General features: G+C 41.6%; 1 protein-coding gene across 1 annotated transcript in view; it reads left to right on the top strand.

Annotated features, from left to right (window-relative positions):
• The window catches only part of DNAAF11 (dynein axonemal assembly factor 11), a 1,372,540-nt gene that overhangs the window by 1,098,131 nt on the left and 257,090 nt on the right, over positions 1–17,319 (top strand). The gene's annotated exons all lie outside the window — the stretch shown is intronic.

The raw sequence follows: 17,319 nt of genomic DNA, 5'->3' as shown, positions 1-17,319 counted from the left end.
ATAAAAAGCAGAGCACTTTTGACATTTACTCAAATAAACAACCATCTTGCTATTACAATTTTCTGTCTGACTTTTTACTAGATTTTTATGTCAATTATCTAACTGTATATGTCTTTCTTCAGAGATAAATTTGCATTGATTACAGGAACCACATTTTTTAGTCCACCAAGTGGTCGCCTTTTTTCCTTTTATGTCAATTTGCTTGTATTCCATTATTTGTTTAATGTTTTTCCCCATTTTGTAGATAAAATTTGGTTTATTACAATCTATTTTTGAAAGAAGGATGTCGTCAGATATAATGTACCAATAATTATTAATAATTTTTTTAATGTAGTCTGTAGCCATATTAAACTGTATTATGCAAGATCTATGAAAAATTTCTATGTTGTTACTAACATTAACTTGAGGTATATTAACCTATTGTTCATCCAATATATACTTACTACCTAATAAAGGTTTGTATTTAATATTTCGGCTTGAATAATATATTGAATAGTATCTTCCAACATACTGATCGGATATCCTCTCTGTATAAATAATTTCTTGATGAAGTCCAATTCTACTAATAAATATTCATCATCTGACGTCATACGTGCTGCCCATACACATTGTCCCTTAAAAACATTTTTCTTTAATTTCTCTGGATGGCAGCTAGTATTTTCCAAATAGTTGTTAGAAAAAGTGTTTTTCCTATATATAGTGGAATTTAATTTTTGCCCTTGGTATGTTATGTAGGTATCTAAATAAGGTACTCCTGTGTTGTTATACAAATATGTAAATTTCAAATATTCACTACTCCTATTTAAAAAGTTTAGAAACGATTCCAGTGTGTTTACATCAGCCTCCCATAAGATATAAATGTCATCCAAAAATCTTGAATAATATGTGATATATTGATAGTATTCACTAGTGAATAACATAGTTTCTTCCCAATGAAGCATCACAAGATTAGCGTAAATGGGAGCACAGGCTGCTTCCATCGCAACCCCTCTAGTTTGTTTGAAGTGCTCACCTTCAAAATATATAAAATTATTATCTAATACAATCGCCATCATTTCTTCTATTAAACAAATTTCATCCCATTGCATATTAGCATACTTGGTGATGCTGCTATTAAATGCTTCTAATCCTTTGTCTTTGGGAATACAAGAAAATAAATCTGTTATGTCACTAGTAAGAAAAATAATATTTTCATACTTTTTTTTAATTGGGAAGTTGTTCAAAAAGACCCAAGAGTCCTTCACCATGTGTGGGACTTTGTCATATAAAAATTTAAGCTTAGTATCTATGTATTTACCCAATGGAAATGTCTTGGATTTACTTCCTGAGACAATCGGACGAAAGGGGGGGGGGTCTAATACATCTTTATGTACCTTAGGTATACCTGTAAGAGTTGCTAATTTTGGAAACTTTACTTTTAAGAAATCATATGTCTCTTTGGTGATTCTTCCATCTATGTAATATTTCTCTATATATGAGTCTATCCTATGATAAACAATATTCAGCTCATTCAAAGATATAGGTTTGTACTTCCCAGAATAATGTAATATGTCGTAGATTTTCTTAGTGTATTGGATATTATCGTAAAGAACCACCCCACCCCCTTTGTCCGGTTTCATCACTCTGATGTTATGATTGTCTCTGATATTCCGTAACATTTTTTCCTCTTCTTGGGTTAAATTACTTTTGTTAGTTAATTGTTTCAATTTCTTCGATTCCCGATATATTTCTCTAATAGTAATTTTCTCGTATAGTTCAACTTTTGGATGACTGGGAGGAACAAATGTACTTGTTTTCTTTAGCTGTATCATTTGATTAACATTTTGACAGGAGTTACTAGCATCAGATTTATCTAAATTATTAAAGTGAATAACCAAATTAACTTTTCTGGTAAATTTCTTGAAATCTATAATGGCATCGACCATATCAAATTTAGGGTTAGGAATAAACTTCATTCCTTTAGTAAATAGATCAAAATGTGTGTTGTCTATTGTCAAATCTGTGTAATTGTAAATGTTGAAATGTTTGTATCTGTAAATATTTCCATTTTTTTTCAATATCATTTCCTTTAGCTAATAAGTTTCTGTTAGATTCAATCCCTTGGTTAGCTTCTAAAATCTCCTCTTTCTCACATAATTCGGATTCCCATTTTTGTATGGTTGAGTGTATTCTCTCTTTGCCTTCTGAAAATCCCCCTCGTTAGAATATCCCCTGTAAATCTGTGGGTGTTTATTATCTCTCCCCTGAAAATTAGTAAATCTCCTCTCACCTTTCTTCTGTGTGCCATCACTAGTATTGTTGTTAGAATTAGTATTAACATCAATATTAGCATTAATATATGGCCAAATATATGCTGTATTCCTGTTGTATTGTTCACTGTCTCTTTCTAATTTTTTGAATTTTCGCTGGGATATATTAGAAATCCACTTATTAGCTTCCTGATATTGTTTGTTGTACAAGCTCTCCCATTCAGAGAATAGAAGATCATTAATAATACTGTTATTTAACTTCTCTGCTTCTAAAATTAGTTTACTAAGTTTCTCATCATTGTGTTTCATAAGTAACCGCATAAAATTAAACCCACAGTCATCAAAAAAACTGTTAAATTCTTTCTTAACTTCACTAGGCAATTCAAGACCTAAAGGCAATTTAAAAAATCTTAAGCCCATAGGAACTATATTATATATAAAGTTGATTAGGAGAATGTGTGAGAGATCGGAGGTGAAAATTAAAATGGGTGGATTCCTCTCTGATAATTTCTGTTCCAGCAGAGGAATCAGGGAGGGGTGTCCTCTTTCTCCTTTGTTATTTGCACTATATTTAGAACCACTGGCAAAGAAAATAAGAGACTCAGAAATTCAAGGATGTAATTGATATGGTAGTCAAGAAAAGCTGGCTGTATTTGCAGTTGATATTATTTTATACCTGGTAAAACCAGAAAAGGGCATTCCTATGCTGTGGAACATTTTTAGGCAGTTTCACATATTTTCATGATACAAAATTAATGAAGCTAAAACAAAGTTAATAGCTGTAACTTATATACCCACACACAAATTGGTTCAGCAATAACCATATTTAGAGGGACATGATAAAATGAAGTATTTGGGAGTATGGATTAAAAAGGATTCTGGTGTGTCAGCTAAGAATATGTGGGAAAAGACTAAAGAAAATATAAAAACTGAGAAACTGGAAGCTATGTTATATGGATAATGGATAGCAAGATACAAGCAGTTAAAGTGTTTTTAGTCCCTTTAGTTTTAAACACAAGTCAAGCATATTTTTATCAACCAGAGGAGAAGCTGTGGATAGTGATTAATAATGAGCTGAAGGATTTTATATGGGGGAAGACAGCAAAAGTCAAGTGGCATAAGCTGATTTTTTTTCATTTGAACAAGGCGGTTTGGGATTACCCAATTTGAAGGGGTATTTCAGAGCTACACAGTTAAGGCTCCTATACATAGCACAAACAGAAACCTATAATTGAAAGTGGAAGGGGGTGATGATGAAATGGGGAAGCTTAAGAAACAAGGACATACTGGGATTTTGGAAATAGATCCATAACAAGAATAACAATAACCATGCAGAATATTATATTCAGATAGTATTCTAAACATTAAGCCAACATAGGAATGGAGAAAGGAGATTCTGCTGTTAGGCAAGAGGAGACTGGAATTTATTGGAGAAAAGTGGCAAAAGAACTCTGGTATTGGGAGCAAAAAACTAGAGAGGGAAAGGTAATAGAAAGGGAAGAGGTCAAAAATTTATTTGGACTGCAGGCTAGAAATTGCCTTCCCTATCAAGGATTGATATCAAAGTATAGGCACAGAGAAAGAAATAAGGGGATCCTTTGTGAAAGATCAGCACTGGTAGAGTTTTTAGTAGAATCTAGAACAGAAGCTGCTGTTAAAGGAATAATTAGTAGAGCATACAAAATATTGCATGATAACTTGAATCAGTCAGTGGAAGTTAGAAAGGATTGGGAAGAGAGATGGGATAAGCAATTCACAAGGAAAGAATGGGGATATTTGAATGGCTACCAAATATGCAACAGAGTCTAGAAGATTTAGTATTGTTGTTTGGAAGTGTTTGCGTATGTATTGTTGTACCCCAAGTAGACTCCAAGGAATTTTCCCCAGATAGACAGCAAATGATGGAGGTGGGATGGAGGAAGAAAGAGATAATTGGGAACATATTTTCTGGGAGTGTAATGAGTTAGACTTTAAAGATTCTGTACAGACTGCTCTGTCAGAGATACTGGGTGAACAAATTGGTGTAACTAAGGAAATTATTTTTTTTGAGCCATAGAATCCATGTGGAGAATTTATCTTAAGACGTTCAGTGTTAGAAGTAAGAGAACCAAGTTCATTCAAGATTCAGTTGATTTGGCCGTAGTAGTCAGCTGGCTTAGTGCTCACCTACCGTACTTATGTTTTATTAGAAAATTAAATAAAAGGTTTCATTGGCTTTGGAATATACGGAGTAGCCTACTCATCTTTATTTTTATGTTTTTATTTCTATGCATTTTAAGTTTAGCTACATAAATAGATTAATTCATAGAATCTTCAAAAGTTGTCTGATTTTTTGGACAAAACTTCCTAACTAAAGCAGACAACTACTGTGGTCAAATCAACTGAATCTCGAACGGACTTGGTGCTCTGACTTGTAACATTGATCATCTTAAGATCAAGTCTCCACATGGACTTTTAAGTTTAGGGTGTTCAGGAAGATATCAGCAAGGAGAGCTCTGGGGTGCATTGATTCTTATCCACACAGGAGTAAGGAGGGTGGCCTAATGGTTAAGGTGCTTGCCTTACAAACACAAGAAGCAGGGTTTGAGTCTCACAAGGGATAATTGGCTAGGCTTAAAAAAAATGACTCACGAGGGCAGTTAGCCTAGTACTAATCTATCTATGACTTTTGTACCTGTGAGCTATAAAATCGGAATTGGTGAGATATAGTAAGGCCTTGCTAAGTTTAATTATGGTGGCTGCCAAAAAAGCAATTACTAGAAAATGAAAATCAAAGTCCAAACCAACTGCACTAGTAGTAGTGAGTATAGTAACAGAGATGAAACAACTGGAATTGGGATCTTTAAAAAAGGGTAGGAGCAAATTACATAGAAAAAAATGGAAATTGTGGGAACAATACATGCAGAGGAGGAATGAGTTTGACACTTTAACTGCCTTTATATGCAACTCAGCTTGAGCTTCTCAAAGAGCATATGAAGGAATGCCCTTAAGCTTTGAAAAGTTGGGTGATTGGTGTGCATAGGACCCAAATAGCTCAGGCTACAGCAACAGTGATCTATTATAACATCTAATGTTCTATGTTCATTTACACAGCTGTACTTTTTGTTTGATTGAGAAGTTGTATGTGTTGTGAATTATATACTGTGCTAGTCAGTTTCCCCAACGATGGCTTCCTACTGCTTTCTGTGGCATTCTCTTCTCTGATTGCATTGCAAGTACCAGTTGTAGTATCATCCTTTGACAAGTGGGTTTCATCAGTGCTTGCTATAGGCATTTTACATATACTGCATTGAGAATTGATGTGCTCTTGGATATTGGTGAAGTAAAAATGTTCACAATCTGATGTCTTTTTCATCCATCCATCAATGATTGGGTCTTCAGGTATGACTATAGCCGCTTTTCCAGACTTAGGACCCATGGCTCAGGCTCCTCCCCCTATCCACAATCCCCTCCAAATCCGACATTACCTCAGATCTCGTTTGCCACTCTTGGTATTCAGTCATGAGTGCATGGCTAAGGCGCTGGAGATAAGTAGTCTAAACTTTTTTCAGTTTTTCATATATATATATATATATATATATATATATATATATATATATATATATATATATATATATATATATAGTTCTAATGGGATTCTCTTCCCTTGCTGTCTCTTTTTTCCTCCCTAATATTGTTTAAAAAAAAAAAACAAAAGAAGAAAAAAGAAAAAAAAGAAAGTGTTTAGCTATTTCCATTGGTTTGGCCTCATGCCACCTTTTCATTTCTTATTATTTTACCTCATTACTCAGGTTGTGAGTATTTCTTCTACCATTGTTGGCACTTCTTATTTCATTTAGAGATTATAATGTTACCATTGTTGGTATCCTACTGTGTTACTTGGCTAATTTTGACTTTTTTCTCCTTAGGTTTATACTGTGTTATAAATGATGGCTTATAAACCTGATAAACCTACTGATTTTAAGAAATGCATGTCGTGTGGACATAACATTTCTAATTCCAGCACTCATTCTGTGTGTGTGTCCTGTTTGGGAGCTAGTCATTTAGATTATTTATTATTTAGATTATTTAAAGATTAAAGACTTTCCCCAGTGTATAATACACCTAGATCTGATAGAACAAGCAGGAAAGGAGGGGGAGTAGCCATTCTCTTTAAAAACACCCTTAACCTCTAACTCCTGCACACACCCACCCCACCCACATTTCAAAATGCAGAAGTCCTATTTTCTGTCCTTTCCTTAGAAACACCAACAAGATCAATATAATATGCTGCTACATACCTCCAGGCAATAACTCACTCGTAATAGAAGACATCCTGCACTGGACAAAGGACAACTTACCACAGGAAACAATCCTACTAGGTGACCTTAACATCACTGGACAGCCTGTAACTCCAGCAGCACCTCTACATATCAACTTATATGGGTTCTCTCAACTAATTGAAGAACCAACTAGAATAGACAAAAGAATCAATATTGGACTGGACACATGTTAAGTTGTCTCTCCCGCCTTCATTCTTGCTGGTTGGGTTCGGAGCCGATCCTTGGCTCTGACTCAGCCATTTTCTAAAGCTCGAGAGCTATTTACTGGTTTGAGGCCTCCCTATATCCCACAATGCCTGGTGCTAGATCCATGAATCTCATTTGGATCTCGTTTGCCACTCTTGGTATTCAGTCATGAGTGCATGGCTAAGGCGCTGGAGATAAGTAGTCTAAACTTTTTTCAGATGTTCTTCGTCTTCCATTGCTGCAGTCCTTACTATTGGGTATAGTCTGCATCCAGTCGGCCCGAATACCAGAGTATAAGGCTGACGTCGGCCATGGCGCATTAGACTGACGTCAGTACGTCAGGGTACTAATGCGCATGACCGGCGTCATATCCTCAGTCTTTTTTGCCGCGTGGTCCGATGCAGAAGCAGTTTTGCAGTGCAGGTTGGCGTTCTGAAATATTTCGAAACCGGAGTTTCAGACCGAATCAGAGTTGGCTAAGTACCCGTTGGGGAACATTTTGGTTTTTCTTGCCTCAGTATTTTACGGATGTCAGAAAAAGTGAATAACTGTATTTCTTGTGGGAAACAAATACCTCATAGGGATTACCATACATTGTGTATACCTTGTTTAGGGCCTGAGCACTACGTTGTTGGTTGCCGCTCTTGTGCTAGGTTTAACAAACGCACTATTAAGAGGAGGTTAGACTGTGCCAGATTAGTGTTTGGGAAGCGTTGCAATTATAAAATGCCGCCGGATGCTCGGCCGCTTCGTCCAAGAAGCGCAAGGACAAAACAGCGAAGCCTAGGGTTGATGAACCGGCAGTCCCAGACGTCGGTTCTTTAGGAGGCTCAGTGGAGCCAGAGGTTTTGCCAGGAGTTTCTATGGAGTCTCAGGCAGAAACTTTACTGTTACAGGATGTACCCTCTCAGGAGGCAGGCCAGGCTGAGGGGGCTTCTCAGGTAACTATTCTTCCCTCTCTTCCCAAAGTAGTTAGAGCCTCTCCTTCTGTTGCCAAAAACTCCTTTTAGAGGTAGGCCAAGTTCAGCTTCAGTAGGGGCTTCTCCTAGCATTTCGGGTTCTGTACCTAAGAAACATATGCTTAAAATGACAGAAGATTTGATTACTATGATTAGAGGTTCTATGGCCCTCCTGATAAGAGGCCTAGGGTGGAACCAGAGTTTGACAGTTTTGAACAGGGTTCAGGGGCTTCTGAGTCTTCTGCGGAAGATTTGCAGGAGTATCCTCATTATTCTGATTCTGATGTGGATGATGCCACTCCTTCGGCTTCTCCTCCTGAGGATTTTTCATTTTCAGAGACTCTGCATTCCATGAGGGAGCACTTTAATTGGGAAGGCCAGGATTACTCTGATTCCAGGAAGAGGCTTAGGGAATTCTTGTTTTTACCCCAGCATAGGCCCTTAGCTATACCTCCTGTGTTGAATGTGGTGGAAGATGTTTTTGCAGAGGCTTCCCTGAACCCTGATTCTTTGCCTCCTGCTCCTGTTAAAACCTGATAGGTACTATAGGGTGCCCGAAGCTCATAAGTATTTGTTTAAGGGTCCTAGGGCGGACCCAGGAACTGTTTCTCAGGGGCCTAAAGGTGTTAAGGCCTCTGTGGTTAAATATCCTGTTCCCACTGACAAAGAGGCAAGGGCGTTGGATAGGTGGGGTAAGAAAGTGTATACTTCTTCCACTCTGGCCATGAGAGCGTTGAATTGTCAGTTTCACATGCTGAAATATCAAAATTATCTCCTTTCACAATTGAAATCTAAGGTGGATGCTTTGGCGGAAGGTATTGATTGTAAAGTCTTGCTGGATTTAGTTTATGTGTCTGAACAAGTGGGCAAGCATTCTTTGCAATATGGTTTTGATGCTGTGCAGGCCTCCTCGAGGGTGGCTGCCACTAGTTCTGTTCTTCGCAGGCATGCCTGGTTGAGGGATCAAAATTTGGCTGAGCATGTTAAGACGAGGATTTTGGATGCTCCTTTACAGTCTGATGTGTTGTTTGGTTCACCTGTGGAAGCAGTTTTAAAGAAAATGGAGGACAAAGCTAAGTCTATGCAAACTGTTAAAGATTTTTTGCAGGTACAGCCACCGAAGTTTAGTAGAAATTGGCCTGCTAAGGGGTGGACATATCCTGCTTATGATTCCCAGTCTAGGGTAGGTCTAGACGTGGTAGGGGCAGGGCTCAAGGTTCTTTTAGGCCTAGAACAGGGAGTTCACCTGCTCAGACTTCTGGTGAGGGCAGGGGTCTGTCCTTTCGTAAACAGACCCAATGACCTGCCTTTTCAGCTGCCAGTAGTTTCTCGTCTGGCAGCTCCTTTGGGAGGACGACTGTCTCTTTTCAAAGAAAATTGGGATTTAATTACTCAAGACAGATGGGTGTTGGACATCATTCACAAGCAAGTTTCCCAGTTACTCCAAATGGGGGCCATTCAGCCAGTCCCTGTATCAGAAAGGGGCCTAGGATTTTATTCTCGCATGTTCCTAGTACCAAAGAAGGGGAACACGTGGAGACCGATTTTGGATTTATCTCTCCTCAACACTTATCTGGACATTCCCAAGTTCAAGATGTTGACGTTACAACAGCTTTTACCCCTGCTGGGCAAAGATCACTGGATGGTAACTTTAGATCTCAAGGAAGCTTACCTTCATGTGCCTATCAGGCTAAGTTACAGGAAGTATCTGCGGTTTCAACTGGAGATTCTCATTATCAGTTCTCTGCATTGCCCTTTGGCTTATCTACTGCCCAGAGTATTCACAAAGGTTCTGGCTCCAGTGATAGCTTACTTCGGCTACAAGGAATTCAAATCTATCCTTATTTAGACGACTGCCTGATTCTGGCTCAAGAAAAGGAAGACCTTCTACAGCATCTGGAATATGTTATAGCAGTGCTAAGATGCCTAGGGTATTCTGTGAACGAAATAAAGTCCAGTCTAGTACCCTCTCAAGACATGTGCTTTCTGGGTGTGAGACTGAATACAGCAGCCCAGATGGCCTTTTTAACCCCGGACAAACAAAAGAGTCTATCACTTTTCTTCCATCTACTATCTCATCAGTCCGTGCTGACTGCAAAGACAGTCCTTCAAGCATTAGGGTTCATGGCATCTTGTATTCTGGTGCTTCCCAATGCCAAACTGCATATGAGGAAGTTACAATGGTATCTCAAAAATGTATGGACACAGCACTGCCAGGATTTAGACACTGTCATTCGAATAATACCTTGCCTTCAAAGAGAATTTTTGCGGTGGGCTCAGGAATGTCACCTAAACAAGGGACTCTCTGTGACCCGGCCAGAGGCAAGTCAGATTTTAACGACAGATGCCTCGGACATTGCTTGGGGAGCTCATCTAAATGGAAAGTGGATACAAGACAAGTGGCCTGCCAGACTACAGCATCTACATATCAACATGAAGGAGATGTTAGCAGTCCAATTTGCATTAATGGCTTTCAAGGAGTTACTTCTTCCAGGGCAGGTGTTGATTCTAACAGACAACACAACTGTCATGTGGTACATCAACAAGCATGGGGGAACGCATTCTTATCCTCTATGCAGGCAAGCAATGATTTTATGGGAGACTGCGCTAAGCTTGCAACTAACTCTTCAGGCAAGGTTTCTGCCAGGAGCACAGAACTCCTTAGCAGATGTGTTAAGCAGACAAATCATGGATCCCCACGAGTGGAAACTGGATCTTCATGTATTTCAGAAATTGACAGTGTCATGGGGAACTCCAGACATAGATCTGTTCGCTTCTCCACTGAACCACCAGCTGCCAAAGTATTGCACAAAGGGGTTTCATCACACAGCTTGGAAAGTGGATGCTCTGCCTTTCAGTTGGAAAAACCTTCATGTGTATGCCTTTCCACCTCTGCCTCTTCTTCCAAAGGTACTATTAAAAGTCAGACAAGACAGGCCAAGGATGATTTTGATAGCTCCAGATTGGCCTCGGCAACACTGGTACCCACTACTACGGAGTCTGGTAAAGAAGCCTCCATGGCCTTTACCTCTGATTCCTCATCTGTTCTCTCAGAAGGACGGTCATCTGCTCAATGTCAAGCTTCACTCTCTTCATCTAACAGCCTGGCATATTCTGTGTTGAAACACAGCAGGTCTCAACTTCCTCAACAAGTTTTAAATGTGATTATGGAAGCTAGAAGACCTAGTACAAGGAGAGTGTAATGCAGAAAAATGGAAGAGATTTTTATTTTGGAGTACAGCAAAGAATTTGGAGATTTCTGAGCCTAATTTGAGTGTGGCTCTTCAGTATCTTACTGAGTTATTGGACAAAGGTTTGTCCTTCTCTTCCATTAAGGTTCATGCTGCAGCAATTTCAGCTCACTATGATTGTGACCCACCTTTGTTTTCGTATCCTTTGTTCAAGCAGTTTCTTAGAGGGGCAAAGAATATAAGACCCCCATGTAGAGCTCCTACTCCTGCTTGGGATCTCAATTTTGTGTTGGAAAAACTTACTCTACAACCTTTTGAGCCTGCAGCTACTGCTGAATTGAAATACTTGTCATGGAAGACTGCTTTTCTGTTGGCTATTACTTCTGCAAGAAGGGTGTCTGAGTTGCAGGCCCTTATGGCAGTAGAGCCCTTTTTGATTTTCCATAAGGATAGGGTATCATTACGTACTAATCCTTCCTTTATGCCTAAGGTGGTTTCTAGTGTGGCTTTAAACCAAACTATTCATTTGCCTACGTTTTATGCAGACCCTCAAAATAACGGGGAAAAGATTTTGCACACTTTAGATGTACACAGGCAATTGCGTTATTATTTAAGCAGGACTAAGGATTTTAGACAGTCTCAGCAGTTGTTTGTTTCTTTTGCTTTGAGTTCACAGGGCAAGCCTGTGTCAAAACAAACTATTTCTAGGTGGATTGGCTTTTGCATTGCATTTTGTTATTCCCATCATGGCAAGGAGATTCCAGCTGGGATTAGGCCTCATTCCACTAGGGCTACTGCCACTTCAACAGCATTTCTAAGGGGGGTGGCACCTAAGGATATTTTGGAAGCAGCTTCTTGGAGTTCAGTACATACTTTCTCTAAGCATTATCACCTTCCTATCTACTCTAAGTCTAGGGCTGGTTTTGCCACAACTGTTTTGCAGGGCATGTTGTCAGCTCCTACTTCTTTATGATTTGCCAGCCTCCCTTACCTCTGCTTTGGGATTCTACCCAATAGTAAGGACTGCAGCAATGGAAGACGAAGAACATAGTACAGTTTTGTACCTACCATAAATGTAGATGTTCGAGGATTCCATTGCTGCAGTCCAATTTTACCCTCCCTCCTTCCCCTCTGTGTTTAGGGGTGGTTGTGTAGGTGAGTTTCCATTCTTATATTTTTGTATATGTTGTTCATGTTTTGGTGCAGGTTTTTTGGGCCTTGTCTTTTTAGGGTCTTCTGACATCTGGGGCAAGAAAAGACTGAGGATATGACGCCGGTCATGCGCATTAGTACCCTGACGTACTGACGTCAGTCTAATGCGCCATGGCCGACGTCAGCCTTATACTCTGGTATTCGGGCCGACTGGATGCGGACTATACCCAATAGTAAGGACTGCAGCAATGGAATCCTCGAACATCTACATTTATGGTAGGTACAAAACTGTACTTTTTCATATATATATATATATATATATATATATATATATATATATAGTTCTAATGGGATTCTCTTCCCTTGCTGTCTCTTTTTTCCTCCCTAATATTGTTTAAAAAAAAAAAACAAAAGAAGAAAAAAGAAAAAAAAGAAAGTGTTTAGCTATTTCCATTGGTTTGGCCTCATGCCACCTTTTCATTTCTTATTATTTTACCTCGTACTCAGGTTGTGAGTATTTCTTCTACCATTGTTGGCACTTCTTATTTCATTTAGAGATTATAATGTTACCATTGTTGGTATCCTACTGTGTTACTTGGCTAATTTTGACTTTTTTCTCCTTAGGTTTATACTGTGTTATAAATGATGGCTTATAAACCTGATAAACCTACTGATTTTAAGAAATGCATGTCGTGTGGACATAACATTTCTAATTCCAGCACTCATTCTGTGTGTGTGTCCTGTTTGGGAGCTAGTCATTTAGATTATTTATTATTTAGATTATTTAAAGATTAAAGACTTTCTCCCCCCCCCCTCCAGTGTATAATACACCTAGATCTGATAGAACAAGCAGGAAAGGAGGGGGAGTAGCCATTCTCTTTAAAAACACCCTTAACCTCTAACTCCTGCACACCACCCCACCCCACCCCACCCACATTTCAAAATGCGGAAGTCCTATTTTCTGTCCTTTCCTTAAGAAACACCAACAAGATCAATATAATATGCTGCTACATACCTCCAGGCAATAACTCACTCGTAATAGAAGACATCCTGCACTGGACAAAGGACAACTTACCACAGGAAACAATCCTACTAGGTGACCTTAACATCGACTGGACAGCCTGTAACTCCAGCAGCACCTCTACACATATCAACTTATATGGGTTCTCTCAACTAATTGAAGAACCAACTAGAATAGACAAAAAAAGAATCAATATTGGACTGGACACATGTTAAGTTGTCTCTCCCGCCTTCATTCTTGCTGGTTGGGTTCGGAGCCGATCCTTGGCTCTGACTCAGCCATTTTCTAAAGCTCGAGAGCTATTTACTGGTTTGAGGCCTCCCTATATCCCACAATGCCTGGTGCTAGATCCGCAGATCTCATTTGCCGCTTCAGCTACGAGGTTGTGCTTTACTGGCTCAGGTCATATTCATCTTTTTGTGATAATTAGTTGTTAAAATTTAGTATATTTGTCAGGTTGTTTTTGTCCTAGTAGTGTAGTACTGTTAGATTAGTTGTAGTACCTGTGTTTTTTTCTGTCTTTTAGGAAACTCGTTTTACTTTGAGAGTTTCTCCCCTTCCCCCCTATCTCCCTAAAGTAGGCCATTTAAATTAGAGGCTATCCCCTTCCCTTTTATAAACTCTTTTTCCAGTAGGAAGTAGTGTTTAGCCTTTGTAGTTAGAGATAAATTTTGCTAAGTATTGTTACTCTCTTTAATTTTTAGTGTGAAGGTGTGGGACTAGTGTGTCTGTGTGAGTGTGTGTTTTTTTACACCAGTCTGATATTCTTCCGTTGGTATCCCTTTTTCTTTAGCATGTCAAAGGATACCAAGGTATCAGGGTTCAAGAAGTGTGACTCGTGCTGTCAGAAAATGTCTCTGACAGACTGTCACACTTCTTGTGTTTATTGTTTGGGTGACCTACACCTGCAGGACTCTTGCTCGGTATGTCATGCCTTTAGTCCGAGAGTCCTGTAGGAGCGTAGGAACAAGTTGATTCTCAGGGGGTTACTGAAACCCGAGGGGTCTCCAGTGAAGTCTCAGCCAGCCAAAACCCCTAAGTCCACCAAGCCATCGGCTCCTAGTACGGAACTGTCGCCAGGTGGAGCGTCTGCTTCCATTTCAGTTCCAGCCGAAACCGAAGTTCCTAAATCTCACTCGGCTCTGACCTTGATGTCAGAACCATCAGGGAGCCGTAAGCGATCTAGGTTGCCATCCCTAGAGTTGATTAGCTCGGCTCCGGGGTCGCCCTTACTACAGTCGGAACGGAGCCATCGGTCCCACTCTTCTCGGTCCTCGAGGCTATCTGATCATGACTTGGAGAGAGTGGTTAGTAGACTCCTCAAATCGCAGGCCCTGGCTAAAATGTTAACTAGCCCTCCTCATCAGACTGTGGCTGTTCCTGTTTCTGAAGTAGTTCCTCCTCCGACTCCTGCCAGTTCGGAGCCGGAGTTTGTTGGGGCTCGGATCTTGGAAACGTCGGCGCCGATGCTTCCCCTTTCGGCTCTGTCGTCTGCTCCGATTTCTTCAATGGTTCCGTCCTTGGAGGGATCTGGGCACCGGGACTCCCTCGTTGACTCCAAGGGGGTGAGTGGCATCAGACCTTTGTCTGACCCCGTTCTCCCTCTCGGAGCCTCGGCGCAGGTAAGCTAGGCTCCTACATTGGCCTCAGAGCCGTCCATTTCAGTGCTGGAGAGGATTCCTGTCTCTTCGGAGCGGGGCCCCCTCTTCTCTGCCAGACAGGGGCACCTTCGAGGTCATGAGGAGCGTGCTGACTTCCGAGTCTGCACCTCGATCAGCCCCTTCAGCTCCTTCCCCCAGGGTGCCTGCTTCGGTCTCTGCCCCTCCTCCAGACCCCAAGCGAGGGGATCAAACACTCCAGGTCACCCCACTGGGTGTATCTTCCTCTTCCGAGGCCTCCCCTGAGATTTAAGAGGAGCCTCCTCGTAAGAGGAAATGTAAGAGGAAACATGTTGACTCCCCCGAGTCTGTCACATCAAATACTGACTTGGAGGATTCGGAAGGGTCCCCAACATCCCTCTCTGAAGATGTCTCTTTCTCAGACATCCTTGAGATCCTTAGGCAGAGGGGGAACTGGACTGCCCTTAACCCTTCTGAGGATGAGTCGGTATTCCTGGACGCGTTTGGTTCTTGCCCCTCCACCTCCTGGGTGTCTCCGCCTTTCGATCCATTGATGGAAGTAGTGGCTCGGAAGGCGTGGCCAGCCCTGGACACACTGGAACCAACCCCCCCCACAGGCCAACTAAGTTTATTACGGCCCCTCAAGATAAACTGTTTTTGACAAAGGGTGTCCCCGTTGATGCCATGGTGGTAGCAGTGGCCATGAAAAAGGAGTTGGCTGACACTTCTGTACCTGTCCATCCCCCTAATAAAGAGTCTAGGATGATGGACAGATACGGGAAGCGGATGTTTTCTTCAGCGACCTTCTCCATGCGGTCGCTGAATTACTTGTGCCACTTCACCCGTCTTCAGAGGGATCTCCTCAAGAAGCTAGGAGATACCCTTCAAGATCCATCAGCTGCGGGGGCTCAAGACAAGATTAACTCCCAGCTGGCGACTCTTAATTCTATCGTCAACTCCTCCATGCGGCTCATTTCGTATGCGGCTGATGGGGTGAGTCGGGCCGCAGGCACAGGCGTGGCTTTGAAAAGGCATGCCTGGATGCGGTTATTTAACTTTGCTGATCCCTTCAAGGCATCTTTCACCAATACCTATTTTGATGGTTCAGCTCTGTTTGGACCTCAAGTGAAAGATATCCTTACCAGGTGTGAGCAGGAAGGCAAGACTCTCTCTGCCATGGGAGTCCGTTTTTCCACTCCCTCTAGACCATACCCTAAAGGTCAGAAGACTGGAAAGATGTGGTTCCGGAAACCTCAGGGAGCCGTGCCTGACGCACGTGGTGAGTTTCCCTTCAGGGGCAGAGGAGGGAACAACAATAGACACCGCCCGTGGGGCAGAGGGGGTCCGCAGAATCAGGGCAGCAGAGAATCTTTCTCTGACAAGCCCTTCCAGCACCCCTGAGGGGCTGCCCGGCTGTCCGCCTTCGGAGGCAGTCGGGGGAAGGTTGTCTCTGTACCCAGAAGCCTGGCGTCTCATCACATGAGACAGATGGGTACGGTCTATCATATCCGGAGGTTACAAAATCCCTTTTGTCCACACCCCCTTAAAATCAAACAATCCCATCCCAGATGTTCCACCCGGTCTAAGGGAACATGCAGTACAAGAAATTTCAAAACTGCTAAAAAAAGGGCCATCCAACAAGTCCCAGCAAGACCAGCAAGGATCCGGAATTTACTCAAAGTTCTTTTTGGTACCAAAAAAGACAGGGGACTGGAGACCCATTTTGGATCTCAGCAGGTTAAACAAGTCTGTTCAAAGAACGAAGTTCCGGATGGTCACGCTTCAGTCCATTCTACCCTTTTTGGGTCAGGACAATTGGATGTGCTCCATAAATCTTCAGGATGCTTACTACCATATCAAAATGGACAGGCGTTCCAGAAGGTTTCTCCGCTTCCGGCTGGGAGCCAGTCATTACCAGTTCAGAGCCCTGCCCTTTGGTCTCACCACAGCCCCCAGAGTGTTCACCAAATGCATGGCAGTGGTTACCGCTCACTTGAGATGGCAAGGATTCCAGGTGTTTCCATATCTAGACGACTGGCTCCTTACTGCTACCACCAGACTTCAATTGCTGAGAACCAGGGACTATACCATCCAAACATGCTCCAACCTAGGTATCTCAATAAATTTCGAAAAGTCTGCATTGTCGCCTTGTCAGTCCTTAACCTTTATAGGCGCAAGATTAAATATGAAAGATCTGTCCGCAAGACTTCCAATAGACAGAGTGGCAGATATTCGCCGACACGTACAGGTATTATTAGGATGCAGAAAGATTCAGGCCAGATTCATCCTAAAAACCTTGGGTCTCATGGCAGCAGCGATCATTTTAGTTCCCCTGGCTTGTTTTCACCTGAGGATTCTCCAGTGGATGCTTTTCACCCAATGGTCCTTTCAACAACTTCCCATGTCTCACAAGATAATAATCACGCAGTCATGCAAAGACCACTTGGCGTGGTGGATGGTCTCCCCATCAGTACCCCAGGGCAGACCATTTGTCCTTCCTCCTCCAGTTGCCATGGTGACCACGGATGCCTCCCTGATCGGGTGAGTGGGAGGGGGGCATTTTCAGGGCAGGACTGTCCAGGGCACCTGGCAACCCCACGTGTACCACTTGCACGTAAAT

This window comes from Protopterus annectens, chromosome 3.part1 (genome assembly GCF_019279795.1).
Source record: "Protopterus annectens isolate FY-2018-M chromosome 3.part1, PAN1.0, whole genome shotgun sequence".
Classification (NCBI taxonomy): domain Eukaryota; kingdom Metazoa; phylum Chordata; order Ceratodontiformes; family Protopteridae; genus Protopterus; species Protopterus annectens.
Note: the sequence above shows the minus strand (reverse complement) of the source record. Positions and strands in the feature narration are given on the sequence as shown.